The sequence below is a fragment of the Panthera uncia genome, chromosome D2, assembly GCF_023721935.1.
Source record: "Panthera uncia isolate 11264 chromosome D2, Puncia_PCG_1.0, whole genome shotgun sequence".
Classification (NCBI taxonomy): domain Eukaryota; kingdom Metazoa; phylum Chordata; class Mammalia; order Carnivora; family Felidae; genus Panthera; species Panthera uncia.
The window spans coordinates 75,857,044-75,878,859 of NC_064818.1; positions in this window are offsets into that span (position 1 = coordinate 75,857,044).

Sequence of the window (21,816 nt, forward strand, 5' to 3'; positions counted from 1 at the left end):
GTGAACAGGCAACCGGAACTAGTACAAAATCCGTTTGGTTAGTTGACTTGAATTTCCATGTTTAAGGACGGAGTAACTATTTGGTGGCCTTTGGAAGGCACAGCTGGAATGAAAGTTGCATGAGAAAAAATGATTGTTTTTGGAAAAAAGAGCTTGATTATTTTGCTTACCTCAAACAAAAGAAAAACACGTTCTCAAAAGCAGTACTAGATATGTTGGCTTCAGAGCATAGTTTGAATCGTCCAAGCTGCTTTTGCAGCGCGTGGTTATCGGTTAGACTGGACCCGGCCTGAGCGAGGCTGGGTGCAGAGGGCATTTTGATCCCCAGACGGGCTGTTGACATGTACTCATGAAACTGCTTGTCGGGCGTTAAAGACTGCTTTTTGCAGACCCTCTGTTGGTAACAAATCGTCCGTGTCTGCTCCTGCATCCAGCATCTAATAGCAATGGAATTGGAGAAAGTCTGTCTTAGTAATTCTTGTTAACTGGTGCAATTTAATTTTCTTTCCCTGAAAAGATTTTGTATGTTTTTATTTTTAAAAAGCCCAAAATGAGAAAGTTCGAAACTTCGTGGCTTTCACAGAAAAAGAGATTCCTTTCTCAGCTTTTCTTTTACCCTAGCTGCTGTTCAGAAATCTTCGTCATTCCCATACCTTTGTGAAAACGTTAACAGTTGGTGAGGCAGGAGATACTTGTATTAAAAAGTGCAGTCATACCAGACTGGGGAAGAATCTTCCTGGTCTCTGGACGGGTTTGCCAGTCTACACAGGACATGATGAAAATACACGTAGTTAGATGGCTTTGTATTTTCCATTTGCCACCTTCCATGTTATGCAGACCCAAAATTGGTTATTTTATATGTTGTTTATTTTTTAATGATTTATGAAAATTGTACTTTTTCAAATCTCATCTGAGACTTATTGAAAATATTACTGAATTGGGGTTAGCGTTTACGGTTTTGATTGGTAAAACCTTAGTATTCCGTTTTCATGACGTTTAAAGTGACAGTCCCTTACCGTGGTCTAGGGATGTGGGAACAGTGCCACCTTCTGGTTAGGTCATTGCTAAATTTAAAATAAAGTAATTTGTAGTCTGTTTGACTTTGTCTATTTCACTCATCATAGAAGTTAGAAAAGAAATGTAATTGCATAGGATAGTTTTGAAATTACAGTTTAAGTCAACATTTGCAAAAGACCAATTAAACTTTCTATTTGGAGATAATTACAAATTCACATGTAGTTGTTAAGGAATAATACAGAGTTCTTGGATATCCTTTATTCACGTTTCCCCAGTGATAACATACTGAAACACTATAGTAAAATATTATAACCAGGATTTTGACCCAAATACAGTCAAGATACAAAACAAGGATCCCTTCTTATTGCCGTTATAGTCACACTCGCCTCCCATTTTTCAGGTTTGGAAGTACACTTAGTCATAGTAGATGTAAAATCCAATTATTTTGGTACCAAAGTTTGGGCTCTTAACTAGTATGGTATTACTGTCTCGGAAGAAGTCTTGAAAACTATTCTTTGCTTAATTGTACTATCTCCAGATTATTAAATTAGTTGACTTTTCATTAAATCTATTTTTAACATTTCCCGGAAGCATAGTATTTCAAATGTTAGAAATTGGAAAATAATACTTTATATATACATTTAAATTTAACATTGGAGAACCAGTAGTACATAAGTATCCTGATCGTAACCTCCCTGAGAGATGTTAAGCCCTGCTGTTTATATATATACTTAGTAAGATTACTAGAAGAAGGACTATTAAATAAAATAGTTTCCAGATGCCAGATTCTTGCATTGGAACTAGTTGTGGAGACTGGTTATAATCACTTGTAGGGTAGGAGTGAGGTGTTCTTCCATGTGAAGGAGCTTTTGACCTTGTAGTGTAAGATCTTGGGTCAAACCGGTGTCTTCGGTGTATGATATGCCCACGACAGGGATCTTGGAAGATGACGAAGACCATCCACAAGGAGTCTGCGGAAAGAAATACACAGTACGTGATCAAATCAAGCGTGGAAAACCACACGTGGAGAGACTGAGGTGGTCAGTGAGTGACTGAGCGGGTCCCCTCTGGACCCCTTTTGGGAGGGTGTATCTGACGACTTCCTCATTTCCTCTAGAAAATTGATGTGCTTAGGTTTTCTGTCTCTTCTAGAACCGGTTCTGTTAAATCATATACCTTGAAAATTACATCCCAAGTTTTCAAATGTATTTGCATGGAGTTGAGCAAAGTATATGGTGCAAGAACTCCTTTTGTCTTCAACTCAAAATGTATGAACAAATGTGAAGACGTTGTTTATGTGGCAGATGATGATATCCTCTGTATTTTACCTGGCACCGAGGTGGTTACAAACACAAACGTGGACACCAAAATAAAGTGGTAGTATTCAGGTATAAGGAGGCCATGTAAGTCCAACTTAGGAGTCCTTTAAAAATTAAAATTCAAGTGTGAAATGCATTATTTCTTATAAAGCACCTGTGATCCCTGGAGAACAAGGCTGAGTTCCCCGTTTATGAAACACTCTCCTTGTGAAGCAGTGTTTAAACTTAGCTTAATTTCAGGGCCCTCCCACCTTCTCACGTGTTGCTGCTGCTTTTTTTGTTTTTGTTTTTTAATGTTTATTTTTGAGAGAGACAGAGAGACCATGAGTAGAGGAGGGGCAGAGAGAGAGGGAGACACAGAATCCGAAGCAGGCTGTGGGCTCCGAGCTGACAGCACAGAGCCTGATGAGGGGCTCGAACCCATGAACCATGAGACCATGACCTGAGCCGAAGTTGGAAGCTTAGCCAACTGAGCCCCCCAGGCGCCCCTCACACGTTGCTTCTTGTATGTCCCATGTTCCAGTTCAACCGAACCATTCTTCGTTTCTTGGTTTCCCCACCTCTCTGTCTTAATTCTTGCTGCCCCTCATTGGACGCCACTGTCCCGGTCATCTTTGCCTTGTGACCCCACTCGCCCTTCAGTTCTTGCTAAGATGCAGCGTTCTCCTTGAGGCGTTACAATCACTTTCTCAACTTTCCCACAACATAAGCCAGGATGACCCCAAAATACCCGATTCCCTCTCCCTTCGTAAGTCAACATTCAACTCTGTTCGTTGGAACTGGAATTCAATGTAAGCTTCTGCTCTCAAACTCTGGGCTGACTAAAGAGCTTTTCTCTCTCCCCTACAGTTCCTTTTAAAAACCAATGACTTCAAAATTTGGAAGAGATTAGAAAGTGGAAAGAGCCCAAATCGAGCTCTTTGTTGATTAGATTGGCCCAGAAGAGCAGTCAGAGAGACAGGAAGCAAAATTCAGACATGCTGGTGGGCCTGGCGGTTCTATAAAAGCCCTTCACCAATGCAGCGGCTTCAACAGTTGCCCACGGCTGTTGGGAAGGTCACGGGCCCCTTTCACACACTTGCACGTTCAATTTTACCTCTGAGTAGAAGCCGCCTGACACGCCCCAGACAGAAGAATAAAAGTAGAAAGCACCTGACAGTCCAGCGCTTGCTTCTGGGTGCACCTTCGTGCTCATTTACACGCGTACACGGGCACACTTACGAGTTTGGAGCCATGTTCTACGGGCTTTTTTGTAGCCTTTTTTCCATGCCATAGGATATTGTGGACACCGTCATCTGGCGATAAATATGGATCAACACTCCTAGAGGCTTCAACCTTTGGTCTTGTGTGTTTCTATGCAAAAGTCTCTACCTGTTCTGTTACTGGACCTTTTGATTGTTTCCAACTATGCAATTCTTTAAAACAAATTGTTTTTTAATGTTTATTTATTTTTGAGAGAGAGAGAGAGGAGAACGTGATTGGGGGGAGGGGCAGAGAGAGAGGGAGACAGAATCCGAAGCAGGCTCTGGGCTCTGAGCTGTCAGCACGAAGCCCAACACGGGGCTCGAACCCACGAACTGTGAGATCGTGACCTGAGCGAAGTTGGGCACTTAACCGACTGAGCCATCCAGGTGCCCCCCCCCCCCGACCCCCGCAACTTTGCAATTCTAACAACACTGCAAGTCACGTCTTTGCCTCCAGGGGCCGCACGTCCCTCCACGCGGGTTTGTGGGTCTCGTGGGTGTGCGACCTTCACATCTCTCGATATGGCCAAACCACCTTGTAGGAAGGGCGCATTCGTTCCTGCTCCCGCCGATAGTGCATGAGAGTGCCCATCTCCTCGCATCCTGGACAGCACCGGGTTTCATCATTTTGGGGCATTCTGACTGGAAAAAAAGGGCGTCTTGTTGAGATCTTAATTTATGCTCGCTTGAAAACTATTGGGAGTTCACTTTTTTAAATGTTAACTGACCACTTCCATTCGCCCTTTTTGTGGATGGCTGTTTTTGTCCCTATCTATTTTTCTGAGTGCTGCTTGAATTTTTCCTGTTGCCAAGAATTCTGTGTGTCGGAACTACCGACCTTCGTCCTCTATTCATCTTCTATATTTAAATATCCTTGTTTACCACTTGTCTTTCATGTACGTGCGTCTGTTTATGAGTGTCTTTTTCTTTATGGATTTTGCCTTTGCTGTCATGCCTGGAGAGTAATTTTCCACACACATAGGAATATATATACCTCCGACATCTCTCAATACATTTATTGTAACTTTTTACTCCTCAAAGCTGATTCCATCTGGGGGCGCCTGGGTGGCTCAGTCGGTTAAGCGTCCGACTTCGGCTCAGGTCATGATCTCGCGGTCTGTGAGTTTGAGCCCCGCGTCAGGCTCTGTGCTGATGGCTCAGAGCCTGGAGCCCGTTTCAGATTCTGTGTCTCCCTCTCTCTCTGACCCTCCCCCGTTCATGCTCTGTCTCTCTCTGTCTCAAAAATAAATAAACGTTAAAAAAAAAATTAAAAAAAAAGCTGATTCCATCTGGAGTCAATTCTGGCAAATAGTAATAAGGAAAGATCTGATAGCCTCCATCAACCAACCCCAGTGCAGACGCTCAGCAGTGTCTCCGTGCTTTTAGTTTAAATCTATTTCTTGGGGAGTTTTAAAAATCTGTTTCTTCCCGCTGATTTGAAATACTGCTTGTATCAGTGTCTTAGCCAGAGTGGGCTGTTATTAACAGAATGCCATAGACTCGGTGGCTTAGAAACAGCAGAAATTTATGTCTCACAGTTCTGGAAGCTGGAAGGCTCGGACTGAGGCACCCACAGGTTTGGTGTCTGATGAGGGTCCGCTTCCTGGGTCTTGTCACTGGGTCCTCACATGGCAGAGGGGGCAAGGGAGCTCTCAGGGGTCTGTCTTACAAGGGTGACAACGGTGCCTTCATGACCTGTCACCTCCCTAAGGCCCTTCTCTCCTAGTACCATCACCTTGGGGGTTAGGTTTCAACACATTAATTGGAGGGGGCCACCCACCTTCGGTCTCTAGCACTCAGGCAGTAATTATTTACATTGGAGTCCATTTCTGAACTTTCTAGAACACGGATATGACTATTTCTCTGCCGGGAGCATACAGCATTAGTCATTGCAGCTTACAATACATTTTAATATCAAAGATGTTTTTCTGTTCTATTTTTGAACCTCCAAATCCTCATTTTTGACTTCCAAAAAAATCCCACTTTTTAAAAACCTGCAATTAGGTTAAATTTATAACATCGTCAGGGCGCTTGTTCCTGTGACAGCAGAGATGAAACTCCGGGTCTCTGCCGTGTTTGGTGGCTCTGTGGACAGGTGGTTCTCCCGACTCGGGCTCTTCCTGGGAGCGTTTGCATTTGTGGGGAGGGGATGTGCAGAGAAGACCCTGTGTGCCTGAAGGCGGCGGAGACTCTGGGTCCTCTGAACACAGCTGCGTTGCGGAGCTAGGAGTGACCAGAAGGACCACGGAGGCAGGGTGGGCATAGAGAAGGGTGTTCTCCCCATTTCTGTGGGATGTGGTGTGGACACAGGCCAGAGGGCTGACATCTCACTCCGGGTCACTCCGGGTCGGGGGTGGTGCTGGGACTGGCTTGTAAGTCAACTGCTGAATGTGGGGGAATTTTGCACGCTTGTCGTCACACACACCCATGATTCAGATTAGACTATCAAAACCTACCGTCAAATAAGTTACATCAGGGGGCGCCTGGGTGGCTCAGTCGGTTAAGCGTCCGACTCTTGATTTGGGCTCAGGTCATGATCCAGAGACCATCCAGAGATCTCACCGTGGTCTGGTGAGATCCAGCTCCGTGTCGGGCTCTGTGCTGAGTATGGAGCCTGCTTGGGATTCTCTCTCCCTCTCTCAATAAACATTTGAAAAATAAAAAATAAGTTACATCCAGGAGAAAGGTACTAAGTGCAAGTCCTCACGTCCTGGTTATTTTACTGCACCTTATTATTATCTGTACCCTGGCAGTTATTCATGCTGTGTACCTGCAAGGCTGAAACACTACATGACGCTGTGCTCGGTGCCTTTCTCCCTGCTCTGAATTCAGCAACGCCACACTGGTAACCGGCCACAGTGGGAATGTTTACCCTGGAAATTGGCAGGTGCTACAAAGGAGGGCTTGACTTACTCTTCCGTTGATCGTCTAGGCGAGAGGTTGGCACCTCTTCCTGTCGAGGGCAAGATAGTAAATGTTTTAGGCTCTGCAGGCCATAGGCCTCTGTCACAACTACTCACTCTGCCGTTGCACAGGGAAAGCAGCCACGGACGACGCAGAATTGAGTCAGGCAGTGTTCCAATACAACTTTATTTGTGGAACTTGTGCCACTTGAATTTCATGTAATTTTCTGGTGCCACGAAATACGATTCTTTTTGATTTTTTTCAGCCATTCAAGAGTGTAAAAGCTATTGTTAGTTTGCAGGTTGTAGGAAACCAGGAGATGGACTGATTTGGCCTGCGGGCCAGTTTGCTAACCCCTGGTTGATAATTAAGAAAGCATTCTGGGGGCGCCTGGGTGGCTCAGTTGGTTGAGCGTCCGACTTCGGCTCAGGTCCTGATCTCGGGGTTTGCGAGTTCGAACCCCGCATCGGGCTCTGTGCTGACAGCTCAGAGCCTGGAGCCCGCTTCGGATTCTGTGTCTTCTCTCTCTGCCCCTCTCCTGCTCATGCTCTGTCTCCCTCTGCCTCTTAATAATAAATAAACGTTTAAAAAAATTTTTTTAAAACATTCTGTGAAAACCAGTTGCCTATATGGAATTCACAATAAAGAGTATTGTATATTGTATTACTATTTGTAAATCATGTGCTATATATCTCTCAAATCAGTAAAATTTATAGTAAATTTTCCCCCCAAAGAACTCGTGGTTAATATTGAATTGCCCTGAACATCTAGTGCTTGGCACCCTCGTTTTAGTCCAGATATTAACAGGATTGTCTCTGGTATTTTATTATTATATATGACGCTGGCTGTTGACTTAAGGTATTCTTCATCATGTTAAAGAAGTTCCTTATTTTTTAGACACCAAAAAAAAAAAAAAATCCTCTCAGGAATGGATATGGAATTTCATGAGATACTTTTTGGGATTTGGGATGATATGAAAGATTATATTAATACAATTCGGAATAACACAGCATTCTTGCATGCTTCTTCCATTCTTTAATGCAGTGCAGAATGATTTGCTTGTTTTTAGTGGCCCCATACCTGTACCCATAAGTAATATTGACTTGTATATTTTTTTCAGGGGAGAAGGGGTGCTTTCTTTTAGAAGTTTTAGTATCGGCATGTGTCCGCTTTGTAAAATGAATTGGGAAGTTTTTCATTTCTCCCCCTCAACCTTCTCTCTCAAAGAAAATGAGATTATCTGTTTACTTAAAGTTCCCAGGAATTCAACCATGAAACCTGTTGGCCTCAAGAATTTTTTCAGAGGTGATTTTTATTTGTTTGTTTTGACAGACATTTCATTTGCTCTGTAGATGCTGGCTTACTTAAGATTTTTAAAAATTCTGTCAAAAAAGCAATTTGTAATTTCTTTAAAAATATTTTTCAATGTTCATTGCCTTTTTAAAAATATTTTATTTTGAAGTAATCTCTACACCCAAAGTGGGGCTCGAACGTAGAACCCTGAGGTCAAGAGTTTCACGCTCTACCAACCGAGCCAGCCGGGCGCCCCTGATTTGTGATTTCTGAGAAAATTTCTATTCCATCCCTGTTTCCCCTGTTTCCCTACAATCTCTTCTCCCAGTTCAGATATCAGATTGTTCACTCATTGGGTGAAGACCTTTGATACTTTTCCATTGTTCTTCAGACAATGACTATATCCCATGGTCTACAAAGACCCTTCATGGTCTAGTCCTGGCTTCTACTTCTCCTGCCTTGGGTATGGTGTCAGCGCTATAGGAGGCATCACATTCCCCTGCCTGGAGTAACGGGCAGCCCAGGAAGAGGAGCTAACAGATACGTGCTGACAACTGCATTTCGTTCTGATTCTGGAAACCGTTCCGTTTCAGCCTTCAAGGGGCCTTAATTGTTCTGGAATGTTTGCTGACGTAATAGAGCTTGGCTCCTGACGGCTTCTTGTCCTTAGGCTTAAAGGTAGAACAGGCATTAATAAATGTTACAAAACGTCTTTGGTTGTGCTCAGCCAGTTTTTTTCCATCAGAAGAAAGACTGTACTTGATTAAACGCTATCATCCTTTCCCAAGGGTTTCCCGGGGACAAGACATATTGCCGCCAACTCTGGAGCGTAAGAAAGAAGAGGGATGGAGCGCCCGGGTGGCTCGGTCAGTTGGGTGTCTTGACGCTTGACCTCGGCTCCGGTCACGATCTCACAGTTGGTGAGTTCGAGCCCTGAGTCAGGCTTATCGCTGATAGTGCAAAGCCTGCTTGGGATTCTCTCTCTCCCTCTCTCTACCCACCCTTCCCCCATTTGTGTGAGAGCTCGCGCTCTCGCTCTCTCTCAAAATAAATAAAGAAACATTAAAAAAAAGAAACGTGAGGGAGGGAGACACACAGAAGTTACCCCTATTACATGGCAGACTGTCTCATGGAATGTGCTAGGTTTTGCTGCTGCAGCAAATACCTCAGACGCTTATAACCATACAGGCTTATTGATCCTGCTGCGTGTCCAACAGCTGTGCTCTTCACTGGGTGGCTCAGTCAGCGAAGCGTCTGACTTGAGTTCAGGGCATGATCTCGTGGTTCACGGGTTCGAGCCCCGCATCGGGCAACCTCTATGTGGAAAATGGAGAAAGAGGGAAAATCACGGAAGAGGGAAAAGATACGCAGTCATGTAACCCCTCCTAAGACTTAAGTGACACATGCCATTAATGCCCGCGTTTCGTTGGTCAGAGAAAATGATACGATCCAGCCTGACGTCAAAAGGGCAGCGAAGTATGAGGTTGAACCATGTAAGATTGCCACTTTAGTAAGTCAAAAAATGACCAAATATCAGCAATGTTATTTGATTGCTATAATGTTATTTGATGCTATAATCCTCCTATCGGGAGGGCAAGGAATATTTGAATCTACCCCGTAGGTGTACCAGCAAAGTTGCAAATAGTAAAAAAAAAAAATTGTCTTTTAAATTCAGATGAGGATATGCAAAGAATTAAAATTCAAAAATCCTGTATTTCACTTGAGTTGCACACATACAACCAACCCTTCCATGTGTCAACAAGGAACTTAAAATCTGCTGAGCCCTTGCAATGTGTCGGGTTCTATGAGAGATGGCAGGATAGAGGCATCTGTCCCCAGGGAGCCCACATTCTGGCTTCTGCCCCGGCATCTAGCACGGATGATTTGTAGATAGGAGGCAGGGGCATGGGGAGCTGTGGCAACTTGTGGTCCTTCTCTAAGCCCAGTGTTGTGGCCAAATTCGTTTCTGTGCAGCCACAGAACTCACGGTGGCTCCCTCAAGGGCGGCTGGAGAATCCCTAAGCTTGGCGCATGCCTCATCAGGTCAGGCCAACCAGGGTCTCCTCCTGCTGATTAACTCAAGGTCAGAGTGATTACTTTTACATCTGCGAAATCCCTCTGTCTTTGGCATTTTTAAAAAAGTTTCTTTATTTAGGGAGAGAGAGACAGAGACAGAGAGAGCATGAGCAGGAGAGGGGCAGAGAGAGAATCCCAAGCAGGCTCTGCACGTCAGTGCAGAGCCCCACGTGAGGCTTGAGCTCATGAACCACAAGATCATGACCTAAGCCGAAATCAAGGGTCAGACGCTCAACCAACTGAGCCACCCAGGCGCCCCTGACTTTGGCATTTAATACAACCTAATCGCAGCAGCATATCCATGGTCCTACCTATATTTCAGGGGAGGGGATTTTCCAGGGGTGCATACCAGGGGCCGGAAAGCTTGGAGGTCACCCTAGAATTCCTCCTGCCTTGGGGTTGTTAGCCTTTTTAATTTTAGCCATTCTTGTAGGCGTGTGTCATTGTTTTACTCTGTATTTTCCTGACATCATTGGCTATTTGTAGATCATCTTTTGTGAAGTCTTTGTCTCAGATTTTTTTTTTCTCTCTTCATTTGTCTTTCTTTTTGTGGAGTTGTATATTCCGAGTATGGGTCCTTATTTAGATACGGTATTGTAAGTATCTTCTCTCAGTGGATGATTTTCAATTTGGATGAACAGAAATCACTTATTTTAATTATGTCATACTTGTCAGTTTTTTAAATAGTGATTTCTGTGTCCTGTTTATGAAATCTCTGCCTACCCTGGGGTCGTAAAGATATTTTCCTATCGGGAACCTTTCTCCTGAACTCTGCATTGTTTTTACTTTTCAAATTTAGGTCTGTGATCCACTTTGAATAATTTTAATTTTGACATGGGACCTAGCTCATTTTTCTTCCACATCAATAGCCAAATGGTTCAGTGCCATTTATTGAGAAGACCCTGCTTCAGTTATGCTTTTGTTAAATCAGGTTACTGCTTGATGTCTGAGTCTGATCTGGGCTCCCTCCTATTCCAGTGAGTTATATGTTTGTCTGTATGCCCGGACCAAACTGTCCTGATTGTTATATTTATTTTTAATTTTTAAGATTTTTTATTTTTATAATTTAAGAGATTTTTTGTTTACTTATTTATTTGCATTTATTTATTTATTTTGAGAGAGAAAGAAAGCATGAGCCGGGAGTGGCAGAGAGAGAGGGGGGGAGAGAAAGAATCCCAAGAAGGGGCTCGAACTCACAAACCATGAGATCATGACCTGAGCCAAAGTCAGACGCTTAACTGACTAAGCCCCTGTCCTGATTATTTTTAAATTACGCTGTGATGTTTAAACACCACCTTTAAAGGTAACCTGGGAGTCGTGACCTCTATAGCATCCGCACGGCTATTTCCTTGTGCCAGGGAGCAGGGCACAGGCCGCTAGAAATGGGGACACAGAAAGGGGGAAATAGGGAGTGAATAGCTCATGTCCAGACAGAGCTTCACTGAAGACTCCAAAAAGATGTCTTGGATTTAAAAACTTGAAAAAGCATCCTCGTTTTAAAATGTCAGAAAACAGGGGTGCCTGGGTGGCTCGGTTGGTTGAGTGTCCCACTTGGGCTCAGGTTGCTCTCTCTGTTTGTGAGTTAAAGCCCCGAGTCGGGCTTTGCACTGATAGAGCGGAGCCTCTCTCTCTCTGCCTCTCCCCACCTCCCTCAAAAATAAACGTTAACAAACTTTCTTTTAACGTCAGAAAATACAGATTTGGAACAATCTATAAATTTGGGGCGTTATTCAGGGCTCAGCACTCGTGCACACTCAACTGTTTGCTGGCTATGTAAAAGGCAGGCATGGGCCGCGTCCACAAAGGATCAGGAGCAGGTGCTGAGCTCAGTGGTGGGACAGGGTGGGTTTGAAGGGCCTGAGGGACAAGGAGTGACCACAGGCAGGAGCATGGGCCAGTGTCAGGGGTCCTCAGACGGGGAGCCCCCGCTGCAGGGAGAGCATGCCCGGGAACTTGGCTTTCACTGATGGCAAAGGCCTCCGGCTTTCTGACCTTCTCTTCCTTTACTTTTGCCTATCTCCTCCAGAGTGGCTGCTCAGTACAGAAAATATCACCAATCAGTCTCCACCCCTCCACCCCTCCACCCCTCCACCCCTCCACCCAGAATTAGCCTCAGGCTTTGTTCTGCCCACGTTGGAGCCTGACAGTCAGTTTCTTAACAATCAGGGGCGGGGTGAGCCCCACGCACACTTTTGTTTGTATCCTGCATTTCTTGCTTGGTGTATTAGCATCTCTCTGGGTCACTACCATGCTTCCTCTGGAATCTCAAACTAGGGAAGTTGGGCCATTAGTGAGGATTTCCTGAATCCCCTTTGAAGGATCAGGGTGGTTGGGCTGGGTCTTCCTGTAGCTGAGGGGTCGGGTTATCTCTCCCTCCCCTCTCTCCAGCCACAGGTCTTCAGGACGGGGAACGCTGGTGCGCCTTTCAGGCCTGATCTCTAAAGTGGCGGCTCTTCTTTTTTAAGCGACAGTGAAGTCATTTAATGACTTAGTGCCAGGAACTAGGCTAGGCTTGAGCGCCCAGACGCCGCCTACGAGCGGTGGAGGCCATCGGGAAAGAGGGACACAGGTCTCCACAATGCGAGGTGACAGGGCTTTAAGAAAGGATGGGGGGCGGGCAGTGGAAAAGTACCTCGGCTGTGATTCATCGGGGATAATGCTCTGCTGGTGTCACGCCATCCAGGAGTGCCGACAGCTGACGGCTGGAGGACACATCAAAAATAGAACCAATTTTGGGCGAAATGGGTGAAGGGATTAAGAGATTCCAAAAAAATTAAAAAAAAATAAGAGGAATCAGTTTAAGGGAAGAAAGTCGATGAAAATCAACACAAAATGTATTACTTCTGTGCCATACCTGGCCTCTGCTGCAAGCTGTCTGTTGAACTCAACAACCTGAGACCATTGTGGCCGGCACTGTCTGGTCCAATGGGCAGGTCAGGCTTCCCTTTCCAGACAACTCCCAGCCTGCTGGCGGAGGGCAATGCGGTGGCCCATCTGAACACAGACCGCTGATTAAACTACAGGCTGTGAATTAGACGAATAGAATTCCCAGAGTCGCGGAATTTTGGATCCCGAAGGACATCTCCCTGGCTGTGAAACAACAGGATGGTTTAAACACGTATTCACATAGCCTCAACACAGAGTAACGGTCCGCCTGTGGTTCCCAGCCTGACTGCTCCCTGGAGTCCCTGGGAGGGCTCTGAAAACTCAGCATCAGGGATGCTCAATCACACCCCCTAGAGGATTCGTTTCGAACAGTCCTATCGAGGTAGCATTCAAATACCATACAACTCACCGTTTCAAAAGGTCCAGGCCAATGGTGTTTAGCGTGTTCCGAGGGGTGCAACCATCACCACAATTTTAAAACATTTTTATCACCTCAAAAAGAAGCCCCTTTCCTTTTGCTGTTACCTCTCTATCCCACCATCCTCCCCCCAGCCCTGAGCAACCACTAATCTATTTCCCGTCTCTGTAGATTTCCCAGATGTTGTCGACATTTCATTCCAAAGGAATCGTACGATATGCGGCCTTTTGTGACTGGTTTCTTTCATCTGGCAATAATGTACTCAGGGTTCATCTATTTTGTACCATGTGTCAGGATTCCACTCTTTCACGGCTGAGGACGATTCCGTGGGCATGGATACGGCACGCCGACTGGACACGTGGGGGTATCTCCACCTTTTGGCTGTTGTGAATAACGCTGCTACGAACATTCGCGTACCAACCTCTGTGTGGACGTATGCTTTTGTCCCTCTTGGGTGCGTACCAAGGCATGGAATTGCTGGGCCACATGGTAACTCTGTGTTTAATTATTCGAGGAACCCCTAGACTGGTTTTCAAAGTGGCTGCACCATTTTCCATTCCCATCAGCAGCGTTGGAGGGTTCCCTTTTCTCAACATTTCTGCCTTCTCCCGTTGTCATCTGATTTTTTTTTTATACAAGCCATTCTAGTGGGTGTGGTGTCTCCATGTGGTTTTGATCCGTTGATGACTAATGATGTTGAGCATCTTTTCATTATTGGTGCCTCTAGAGGTTTTTCTTTTATGTTTATTTATTTTTGAGAGAGAGATCGTGCGCATGTGTGGAACCATGAGTGGGGGAGGGGCAGAGAGAGGTGGGGGGAGAGAGCCGCAAGCAGGCTTTGCGCTGTCAGTGCAGAGCCTGACTTGGGGCTCGATCTCACGGAGATCAAGACCTGAGCTGACACCAAGAGTCGGTCGCTTGGCCAACTGAGCCACCCAGGCACCCCGGTGCCTCTAGACTTTTTGATTCGATTGATCTGGGTGATTTATTTTCAAGAAACTTTTTTATTTTGAAATAATTTTTGGTTTAGATAAAAGTCGTAACAATCATATAAAACTCTCATTTACCCTGCACCCAGCTTCCCCAACCCAGCTTCCCCACATGTCGATCACCCTTGCTCATTCTGCACTCCTGAGACATTTAAGAGTGAGTTGTCGACAGGAAGGCCCTATACCTCTAAATGCTTTAGTGTGTATTTTCTTTTCTTCTTTAATTTATTATTATTATTTTTAATATTTATCTGTTTTTCAGAGAGAGAGAGAGAGCGCAAGTAGAGGAGGGGCAGAGAGAGAGGGAGACACAGAATCCGAAGTAGGCTCCAGGCTCTGAGCTGTCAGCACAGAGCCTGACGTGGGGCTTGAACTCACAAACCGTGAGATTGTGACCTGAGCCGAAGTCGAACGCTTAACTGACTAAGCCCCAGGCTTAGTCCAGGCACCCCATGTGTTTAAAAAATTTTTTTTAAATGTTTATTTATTTTTGAGAGAGAGAAACCCGGGGAGGGGCAGAGAGAGAGGGAGACACAGAATTGGAAGCAGGCTCCAGGCTCTGAGCTGTCAGCACAGAGCCCGACGCGGGGCTGGAACTCAAGAACCGCGAGACCATGACCTGAGCTGAAGTCGGACGCTTAACCGACTGAGCCATCCAGGGGCCCCTCCATGTATCTTTCTTAAGAAACAAAATTAAAAACCAACTTGCTGTTATGCAACCATAGGAAAATGATCAAAATCAGAAAATCGATACTGATTCAATACTGTTTACGGAATTTGATCAAATTTTGCCAAATTCCAGGATGTCGGCATTTTAAAACAGCTCCACAGGTGATTCCAATAGACACCAGGGGCATCTGTCTCCTCCTCTTGTGGAGAAGGACCGTAGAAACGAGAATGCCCTCCCTGAGGTCACCGGCAACTTAGGGCAGGGTTTTTAGGGTGTCCAGCCCTTGAGGCATCTTCTATGACTTAGGAAAAGAGGCCTTTCCTAGAGCTGAACCGGATGGGCAATTGCGTGGCGAGGGGACAGTGCCTTTGTTGTCGTGTCAGGCCTCTGTACCCTAGCACCAGGCACATTCTCTATGTAGGGCTGAGGATAGCTGAGAAAGGGGAGGGGAGAGGCAGGGCTCCTGAGGGCCTGGGACTGTCAGTCTGTTCTGCATCGTGGGACACGTGCCCTTCATGTCTGCCCTTGGAGAGTCTGTGCTTGACATTGAGTGGGAAGGAGAGGAGCTGGTTATAGGCTGAGGGGCAAACTGTTTCTTTGTTGTATTCCATGATCTGAGCTGCCAAAATCGGGGGTCTTCTCTCCTGCTAAAACCTGTCTCCAGACTCTCCCTCCTTCCACTCCCCCATCCCTCAAACCAGATTTCACCCTGGTCCTGGTGGTCTTTCCAACCCACAGATCTGACCACATCCCTTTCCGATTAAAACCACTAGATGAAGCCAGAGTTCCTCCATATGCAATAAATGGGAAGAGCGGCTGTCTCTGCTCGGCCCTTCCCCACCCCCTGGTCTCTAACTCCTACTCACTCGTAAGACTTACTCTGGCGTCTCTCTGCAGAAGCCCCTCTGAGGCTGGTTATCTGTTCCCGCAAATGATGCCATGCGTCTCTCCCACAATACGACCCAGCGTGTGTATGCGGAGATGTGTCAGTGGAGCAGGGATGGGCGGTGGACAAGGGACGGGAGGGGGACACACGTTATTTGCCTAGTGCCTTGTTACCCCAAGCGGAGTCTCCAGGCCAACGGGCATCACGTCACCTGAAACTTGTTAGCAATGCACATCCTCAGGCTCCGCCCCAGACTCACTGGATCAGAAATTTGGGGCGGAGCTCAGCCACCTGCCTGGCAGCTGGCCAGCCCTCCAGGTGTTCCTGATGCTGGCTCAGGCTTGAGAACCACTGGCCTCGCAGCCAGAATCAGGGGCAATTCAGCCCTTCCCTGGGTTCAAGTAATTCAAGGAGGATATTCTCCACGGCTGGGAAGTCAAGAATATCAACCAATATTTCCAGTGCACCTAGTATGGGCCGGACAAAGGACACAGGAAGATGCACTGGGTGGGAGAGTGGGAGCGGGTGGGGGAAACCCAAAGCCCGTAGAAGGCCATCTGGGTGGCCCCTCCAGCTGCTGGGCTGGGTTTGGAGTTACACTGATGGAAGCGGAGACCTCAGCCCTCAGGGACCTCTGGTCAAGGCTTCTAGAGTAGCCATTAGGTAAGGGGCACCACCTTTATATTCCCACGGCTTCATGTTTCTCATGGTCCCATTAGTATAGGGATTTCAAAGGAAACCACATTTGGCTGTAAATGTAAGAAGATAACAACGCAAGTCTGTAGAGAAAGAATCTGGGCCTTCTAGGTCACGTTCGCTTAAAATGTTGACATCCAGGGGCACCTGGGTGGCTCAGTCGGTTAAGCGTCCAACTTTGGCTCAGGCCATGATCTCATGGTTCATGAGTTTGAGCCCCGCGTCGGGCTCTGTGCCGACAGCTCAGAGCCTGGAGCCTGCTTCAGATTCCGTGCCTCCCTCTGTTTCTGCCCCTCCCCTGCTTGTGCTCTCTGTCTCCCAAAAGTAAATAAACATTAAATTTTTTTTTAAATGTTGACATCCAAGCACCCCCCTACTGATAAATACATTCAGTGAATAGTTTTTAATACTCTAGACCTGTGGCCCTTTGTGTGTAACTTAGTGCCTATATAACTAGATGATGAAATACTTCTAAGACTGAACACCCTCCTCCATTTAAAAACTTTTTTTTTTTTACGAGCACCTTTAAAATTCTGGTTCAGAATTTCTTTTATTCAAACTCAAACATTCTTGCCTAAAAGGCAGTCTGTTCTGTAAGTGACCTTGTTCTATTTTCATGCTGCTCCTAACAAAATTGACAAGTTGTCACTCATTGCACTTTGGCGGTTGCCTGTGGCTCTGTTTGAACTTGCATCTGTCAGATATTCGGTCGATGAGAGTGGAAAAATCCAGTCATATGGCATGCATGCACTTTTAATTTCTTAGAGCAAATATGTTGGAAAGAGCCGATTGATGCAAACACAGACCATTGGTCTTCTGCAAATGACAGGGGACATGTTAGGGTAGATTAATGAAAGATCTGAATTATAGATCTTGAAGGCTTGAAAGGAAACACAGAACAGCAGGCAGGCCAGGGACTGGTTTCTATGGGTCCTCCTTTGATTAAGAGACATGAATGTTTGGTGATTTGATATTAGAAATGCTAGTATTTCTTCTTTTTATGATTTTGGAGGGAGAGAGGGGGAGAGATTTCAGGAGAGGGGGGGAAGGGACATGGGGGAGAGAGAGAGAGAGATAGAGAATCCTCTAGGATCCCCTAGAATCCCCTAGGATCATGACCTGGGCCGAAATCAAGAGTTGGAGGCTCAACTGACTGAGCCGCCCAGACCCCCGAGAAATGCTAGTATTTCTAAAGTGCCTCTGAAGTTCTCAAACATATTTTAAACATCCTCGCCATTTGCATGATTTCTGAAGGAGGGGCTCGCGTGGAAGAGGTCATGCTGAAATGAATTGTCACAAAGCTATTGGAACCTCTCTACCTCTTATCTTACTGGGTTACGTCAACTGCATCTTCAATGTAGTTCAAAGTGCTTCTTAACCTAGACTCTAATAATGTGTCTGTATTTAAAAATGTATGTTGCTGAATCCATTTTCTTTTTCAAGCCACCGTCCTTACTGCGGTAAGGTGATTCTGCCAAAACCCAGCTCCTTCAAAGCCCACTGGAGTTCCACATCAGCACCGGGGCAAAGCCCAAATTCCTTAGGAGGACAACAGGAGCCCTTCAGAACCTGGCCCTCCCCTCCAGCTGCCTCTCCTGACCACGGGGCCCCTTTCCTGCCAGACATACACTGGACGGCTTGGAATTTCCCCAACTGCGTGGACTCATAGGGTGCCCCGTGTGCTGCCTGCTCCTGTCCGCCTGGTGACTTCCTCCCCATCCCTCGAGATGCAGCCCAGTTAGCATCTCTAAAGTCCTAATTCCTCCCCCTCATAGAGTTCCCTCCCGTCACCCTGTGCTTGCCTTCTTATTGCTGTCTCCGGTGTGATAGGCACCAGTCTCATACCGCTAAGGGGGTGCCCTCGTGTGGTTACGCTCAAAGAATTGAAATGAAATACAAATACAAAGTCTCTTGGCTGCACTTGCCACATTAATAACGCTCAGCAGTTAGTTACACATAGTGGCAACCATCTTAGGTAGAGAACGTTTCCATCACTGCAGAAAATTCTAGACTTTGAGCTGCGTTTAATGCTGCATCTCCAGTGTCTAGCAGAGTGTCCAGCACTTGGCAGATGCTCAAGAAATTCCTCTAAGTGAAACTGAACCGATGTGGGACCATCTTCAGAGAGGCAGGAAGGAGCAGATGTGTCTTTTGTCAAAGGAGGTCATGACTTCCCGATGGACATAATGGGAGCGTGCTTGGTTCTCAGAGGGAAGGGAATCGAAACTGGCTCAGAAGTCACCTTTTACCTGGGCAGCCTGTCCCCAGCCAAGGCTGTTACTATGGAGAGGGCGGGACTAGATGCTAGGCAACTGGGGGATTCTGCCACCCTATAGCAGCAGAGAACAACCTGGCTTGAGGGGCACTTTGGGTGACAGCATGGAGCATTCTGGGTGTCAGGTGAAGAAGTTTGGACTTTCTTTTACTAAGATTTCGAGCCCCTGAAAATGACTGAGTAGGGCAATTGCAAGATTGTAGGAAAAGTCAAAATGATTGCTACAGCTCCTTAGGCTTTAGGTCCTGTGGATTAGGAAAGGCACTTCGAGTCCCCAAGCATTCTGGGTCCTTCGTAGTTTTGGGAGGCCCCCAAAGTGGGAGATCTTTCTCTTTGGGGGCAGCACAGACATGGTTGCTCTGTGCCAGTTCAGAAACCTCATTTCCTAATGGAGGCTTTGTCAGCCATGGTGTTTTATTTGTTCATTATTCATGAATAGACTTGACTCTGTTCAACATTAAGGTTTAATGGCTGCAAATTTGGGCCGCAGAGAAGATAGCAGGGCCTACGTAGCTTCCAAACGACTCCCTTTTCCCTGGAAAAATCTTCTCTAGGAATCCGTGCCAAGCCCCGGTGAGAAATGAGTTTTCATGATGTATTTGAAACACGCATCTTGTAAGAAACTGTCATTATACATGGCATCAGGGTGGGGAGAAAAAGAAAAGAAAGAGTAGTCCTTTCGGACCAAAAGCATTAGTTTTAGATCCGGAAATGCTAGGAGTAAGGGAATACCTGGTTTCAATTGTATTATTCCGTGTCCTTCAACCCATGCACGCTCACGGACACACGCAGGGGCACATACACACAGGACACCCTCCTGAGTGGACGGTGCAAAAAATCTCCATAATCCATCCAGTGGATCTTTAATTTCTCGAACTCAGAGTCGAAGGTCTTGGGCGAGGGCCCTCCTATGAGCTGTCTTCTCAGCGATCCCCGTTAACGCAAGAGCAGGTGAGTGAACTGTAGTCACACTGGGGGGGAGGTGGTATGATGTGATCACGGTCTTTCCAGAACCTTGGGCATTGTCAGTTCTGCTTGTCGGGCGCTGTTCAGCCTTCCACTCCTTGGCTTGCGTTTCCCGATCACCGCCGTTGCGAACATCACTTCCGGGTTGTGAACCATTACAGGAGCGGTTTCCTTGCCACAAACACCCTTTTTAAGCCACTGGATGCGTAGTCACCCCCATTTTCCCAGTGAAGGTCTCGAGGTTCTTAAATAACTTGCCCAAAGTCACAGAATTAAGGGCCAGAAGCGGGACTTTGACTCCCAAACTCATCAGACGACACGGCTCCTGCCAGCTTCACTAGGTCACATTTAACTCACCCTGGCGAGGAGGAAGGGCATTGCAGGAGGAGGGAAGAGCATGGGCAGAGACACAAAGACTTTAAACAGGAGAAGGTATGTTCCAGAAAATGCAAGTTATTCAGCACTGGGGGAGTCAGGTGTGTGTGGCGGGGCAAAGGGGTGGAGAATGGAGTGAGGGGGAAGGGGTGATGGGGACTCTTAAAACTGGCAGGGACTTGGCCTCTGATAGGGAAAAGGCCAGGACCCATACCCATCATGCAGTTTTATTTTTAATCAGTGATTTCACTCCCGCAGCTTGGCTGGAGGGTGGAGGATGGGGTCCTGGCTGTATCACTCTTGTAGTGTGACCCTGGGGGAGTCACACTACCCTTGCTGGCTCTGTTTTCTCTCTCATCTGCAAAGCAAGAGTATTGGACGAAAAGAAGTCACTACCGCAGGCCAAAGTTTATCGTATCTGCCCACTGGGCTGCAGTGGGGAGACGCTTTATTGGCTGATCCACTTTGCTACTTATTCCCCTCACCCCCCCCATCCCCCTTTTTGGGTAATCACAGCTAGCCAGGCGCTCAGCACCCCTAATCAGAATGCTGTGCCCCTCTCCAGTATCCAGGGACTGAGCGAATTCTGGCTCAAGGTCTCCCTTTACACAAGGATGAAGATTGTGGCTTTAGGAAATCCTGTGCTAATGTCCTTCTAGAAGTCCAGGCTGCTGGACCTCCTGTTTCCCAACTCTTGGTCCCAGGTACCCCTCTGGATCCTGGATGCTATTGGCTCACATTTGGGAGGTGCTTTGGGCGGGGGCGGTTATAAATATTTGGATTTTGCTTTTTAAAACTATTTTTATTGGAAAAACATCCCGTGCACAAGGGAACCACCCAAATACAAAAAAAAAAAAAAAAAAAAAAAAGTAAAATCCCTAAGCCTCCTGTGCCCCTTCCCACACCTACTCCACCCCAAGGTCAGAGCTCCCAGTCCGCCTGCCCTGCCCGTCCTTCCTTCGGCATCTCTGCCTGGGCGGGGCGTGTGCGAACCGGTCTCCTCCCGGGGCCTCAGGTGTAAGCTTTGTCCATCTGCTGAGTATCGGGCCCGGAGGCCGACGCCCGAGGGCCTGGCGCCACCGGGACGCGCGGATCCACCTCCGGAGTCGCCCCTGCCCCTCCAGGTGATGCCTTGACTTGCATCTGTCCCAAAGGAAGCACCGAAGACTCTCAGGTGGAAGATCAAAGATGAACTCCTGTAGGTAATAACAACGTTTTGAGATAATCATGCACGTGGTGAAAAACTCAGGCGCTACAAAGCCCCTCTCTCACCCGGGACTCCCACACCCCCCCCGCCCCGGTGCTACCAGCTTCTCGCGTCTACGCTCCGGAGCTATTCCGTGCATGCACAAGCACGCCTCCCACCCGTAACAACTTTCCAAAGGAATCTGACGCGAGTGATTGTACTCTAATTACTTCGGCTCTTTGCTTTTTTCACGTAACCGTGGGTCTGGCCGCGGGCTCTCCGCCAGCCCCGCCTTCCTCGCAAGGCTGCACCGGGACCGCGGTCACGGTCGCGCGTGTGGGACGCGGGGGTCAATTCCAGGGAAGTGCCCGCCCCCCTCCTCTGGAGCGCATGACCGAGGGCCAGCGGGTCCCCGGCTCGGCAATCTGGGGAACTTCCTCGGGCCCGCGCGCGCGCGCGCGGGGCCGCCGCAGGTTCCCCTTCGCAGAGTCTCCCTTTTAGTTTTAGGCCGGCGAGGGGCGTGCGAGAACCCGCGGACGGGAGGGGCGGGAGGGGCGCGCGGAGCCGGACTAAAACTAAAAGGGAGACTCTGCGAAGGGGAACCTGCGGCGGCCCC